Source organism: Sciurus vulgaris, assembly GCF_902686455.1.
Source record: "Sciurus vulgaris genome assembly, chromosome: X".
NCBI classification, from domain to species: domain Eukaryota; kingdom Metazoa; phylum Chordata; class Mammalia; order Rodentia; family Sciuridae; genus Sciurus; species Sciurus vulgaris.
The window spans coordinates 18033393-18037809 of record NC_136471.1 but is presented as its reverse complement, the minus strand read 5'-3'; the positions used below and the strand labels follow the sequence as shown (position 1 = coordinate 18037809).

General features: G+C 42.7%; 1 pseudogene across 1 annotated transcript in view; it reads left to right on the top strand.

Annotated features, from left to right (window-relative positions):
* Positions 1-288: 288 nt before the first annotated feature.
* LOC306651055 (dol-P-Man:Man(5)GlcNAc(2)-PP-Dol alpha-1,3-mannosyltransferase-like) overlaps positions 289-4417 on the top strand; it is a 5369-nt pseudogene continuing 1240 nt past the window's right edge. The window contains exon 1 of the transcript in view: positions 289-1209. The product of the transcript in view is annotated as a dol-P-Man:Man(5)GlcNAc(2)-PP-Dol alpha-1,3-mannosyltransferase-like (transcript). The remainder of the gene's footprint in view (positions 1210-4417) is intronic.

Sequence of the window (4417 nt, the reverse complement as noted above, 5' to 3'; positions counted from 1 at the left end):
CACAGAATGGTAGAAAATCTTTACCAGCTATTCATCTGATAGGAGATTAATATTCAGAATATATAAAGAACTCAATAGACTGCAAAATCAATTAATCCAACAAAAATGGAAAATGACTTGAATAGACATTTCTCAAAAGAATTAGGACAAGTGGTCAATAAACATATGAGAAAAGTATTCAACATCTTTACTTATCAGGCAAATGCAACTGAAAACTACAAGGAGATTCTGTCTCATCCAAGTTATAATGGCTGTTATTTAAAAAAAGCCAGCAAGAGTCTGGGGACAATGGGTGCAATGCACCTGGCAAGAGTGAGGCCTAGTGCTGTGGGAGCTGTGCTATGCACTGCTGGTGGCTTCCAACCTCTTCCTGAAGAGACAGAGATTGACTGGAAGTAGCTTACGTGACCTAGGTGGAGGGCTTCATCAATGGCACATATGACTATACACAACTGCAGGGTGACATTGGACCTCTCATCTACCTGGCTGGCTTTGTGTACCTCTTTATGGGACTACCCTATGCCACTGACTGGGGCACTGATATCCATGTGGCAGAGAACATCTTTTCTGTGTTCTACCTGGCCACTTGGCTACTTGTTTTCTTAGTCTACCCTCAGACCTTCAAGATACCTCCCTTTGTCTTTTTCTTCATGTGCTGCCTTTCTTGCTGTGTCCACTCCATCTTTGTGCTGTGGCTCTTCAATGACCCAGTGGCCATGGTGCTGATCTTTCTCAGTATCAACCTTTTCCTGGCCCAGCACTGGGGCAGGGCTGTTGCTGTTTCAGCCTGGCTGTGTCTGTGAAGGTGAATGTGCTACTCTTCACCCCTGGATTGCTGTTCCTTCTCCTCACGCAGCTGGGTTTCTGGGGAGCCCTCCCCAAGGTGGGCATCTGTGCTGTCTTTCAGGTGGTACTGGGGCTCTGCTTCCTATTGGAGAACCCCATTGGCCATCTATCCCCCTCCTTTGATCTTGGCTGCCAGTTTCTCTTCCACTGAACAGTGAACTGGTGCTTCCTACCTCAGGCTCTATTCTTCATCGTGCTTTCCACCTGGCCCTGGTGGCTGCCCACCTCACCTACTCTTGCTGTTTGCCCTCTGCAGATGGTACAGGTTGCTGGTGTTGGAGCACATTAAACTCCAGGAATACATACTCATCTACGTCCTCCTGCCCTGCACATATGCCAGGCTGTCATCCTGCTGCAGCTGTGGTTGGGTCCACAGCCTTCCCCCAAGAGCATCAAGCACAGCAAGAAAGCCCACTGAAATCCACCCCTTCCCTGTAGTCCACTCTGAGGACCTGGGTGGGATGGACTCTGTACCCTTTCAAATAAATCTTTCCAAGTCCAAAAAAAAAAAAAAAAAAAATAACAAATATTGGTGAGGCTATGGAAACAGGAACACTTACAGGAACATTTATACACTATTGGTGGGAATGTAAGTACAGTCCTTTAAAAAACTAAATATAGAACTACTATACAATCCAGTTGTACCATTCTTGAGTGTACATAGAAAGGAAATGAAATCTGCTTACAGAAGAGACATCTGCATACCTATGTTTATTATGGTCAAGGTGTAGAATCAGCCTAGGGGCATGTCTACAGATAAATTCATACAGAAAATATGGTATATATACACAATGGATTATTATTCAGTCATAAGAATGAAATCCTGTTATTTGCAGGAAGATGAATGGAACTGGAGGACATTGTGTTAAGCAAATTAAGCCAGGCACAGAAAGGAAAATGTTGCGTGTTTTCATTCACATGTGGAAACTACAGGAAAAAAAAAATATGACCCGTATCATCCCTAAAACAAAGAGGGACAGTAAAACACCATGTCCCTGAATATTCTCTATCTGTTCTCCAAATTCTCACCCCTTTAAGAGAACAATGAGAACAAACCTGGGCTGGAAAGTCTGAGATGCATATTATTGAACTAGAGCAAGTTAGTGCTATGTGTAGAAAGTTACCTTCCCGCATGTACATCAGGACAGTTGCTTCTCAGGATGTTGGTCAAACAAGCAAATGAAGCAAGCCAATGCTGATGACGTCACAGCATCAGCAGCCCAACATCTAAAACCCCTCTCTGAGTGGAGATGGGTACAGAACTGAGGACTCTGTGGAAAGGAGACATGTCTTTTGTGCAGTCAGCCATCACTAGACAAAACACCCTGAAGGAGAGGAGGCACTGCATGGCAAAGCACAGTGAGGGACAGAGGTGCCATCTGTCATCCTGTCACCACTGAACTCTTCTTGGAGCAGTCACTGATATCTTGTAAACTTTCCCCAATAAACCAAACCAAATCTCCCATGCTGTCTCCAGGCACTTTCTTTGGCCTATCTTCAGCCTATCCCACTGTCCTCATACAACTCTGCTGTGGACAAGATATGATGAAGAACAGAAGATGCTACTAGGGATTGGGAAGGACATCAGGGGAAACAGAAGTAAAAGGGTTTGGAGAGAGAGGGTAGAGGGTGGATGGACATGAAAGTATGGAAATATCAGTGAATTAAATTAATAATTAGTTTCTTCAGTCAATATGTGTAATATGTGTTACTAATTATAATTTTAAAAAATGTTCCAATTTTTTTTGGTTCTATGAAATCTCAAGGTGAATCAGTCTTTCTCTGGTTTTGATCTATCATGCTCTGGAGAGCCAGGGGACTTTTTAATGATATTAGAGTCATCTGTCTGGATATCTCCTTTCACTCACTACAGTGTGAGAACTCCTTGGGTTTCTTTTAAGTGTATTACATACAAAATGTTTTTATATTCCCTAGCACCAAACACAGCATTCACAAATTTTAAATGAATTCTTACAGGCATTTTTCTAAATAGCTAGCTCTTGGTAATGTTACAGAGCTGGGCCTTCCAAGAAGCTGAGGCAGTGTGAAGACCCCCTCTTTAAACCCTAGAAATGTTGCTCAGAGTAACAAGAGTGAGTTTATTGAAGGGATAGGAAAAGGAAAAGGGAACTCTTAAGGGAGAGAGTTAGTTCTCTCAGAGAGGAGAGACAATGTGCCTCTCCTGCATTCTAGTTTTATTGGAGGATCCCAGGAAAGTTTCCAGAGAGTGCCACTGTGGTCTACCTCTTGACTTTTGACTGACAACAGTATAACATCAGACATTCAATTCCCCTCTTCCATGACAACTCTATGTCACCTTGGCCCATGCTGAGAGGTTCTGATTGGACTCCTTTTTAAATTATTTTTTATAGTTGTAGATGGACACAATACATTTTATTTATTTATTTATTTATTTATTTTTATGTGCCACTGAAAGTCAAACCCAGTGCCTCATGCATGCTAGGCAAGCATTGTACGACTATGCTACAACCCCAGTACCCTGATTGGATTCTTTTTTATTTTTTTAGGTTTTTAAATTTGTTCTAATTGGTTACACATGAAATAGAATGCATTTTGACACATTGTACACAAATGGACCATAACCCCTCATTCCTCTGGCTCTACATGGTGCTGAGTCACACCAGTACTGTAATCGTACATGTACATAGGGTAATGATGTCTGTCTCACTCTACTGTCCTTCCCATACCCACTGCTCCGCCCCTCCCCTCACTCCCCTCTGCACAAGCCAAACTTCCTTTCATTCTTTCCTACCCCCACCCCACTGTGGATCAACATCCACTTATCAGAGAAAACATTTGGTGTTTGGTTTGGGGGATTGGTTTATTTCACTTCGCATAATATTTTCTAGTTCCATCCATTTACCTGCAAATGCCATAATTTCATTCTTCTTTAAGACTGAGTGATATTCCACTGATAGGATTCTTAACCCTAGAATTATCCCTATTTTCCAAAATCAGGATCACAAAATTCTCTCCCTTCAAAGTAACTTGGGTTCCTGTTATCAATGTTATTTCCTGCCTGCCTTTCCTTGCATATAACAGGTAGTTTGTTGAGGAATATGACATATCCTGTCCACTTAGGCCATGCAGGGCTGCAAGTAAATTACTTTTCAGCAAAGAAAACACGTGGGCACGTGACAGTCAGCACAGTGTATTGGCATCAGATCTGCCATTTTGCTGGCGCCAGTATTCTGTTCTACCCCCCCAAAACACACCACTATTTTTTTTTTTTTGTGGCGGTGCTGGGGATTGAACCCAGGGCCTTCTGCTTATGAGGCAAAGCACTCTACCAACTGAGCTATCGCCCCAGCCACAACACACACCATTTTACAACCCAGATTATTAGCCCTCGAACCTCCTCACCAGCTATTGGTCCATTGTTATTAGCCCGCAAAATTCCACTACTTAAGAGTAGCTTCCCGCTCTCTCTCTCTCTCTCTCTCTCTCTCTTTCTCTTTCTTTCTTTCTTTCTTTCTTTCTTTCCTTCCTTCCTTCCTTCCTTCCTTCCTTCCTTCCTTCCTTCCTTCCTTCCTTCCTTCCTTCCTTCCTT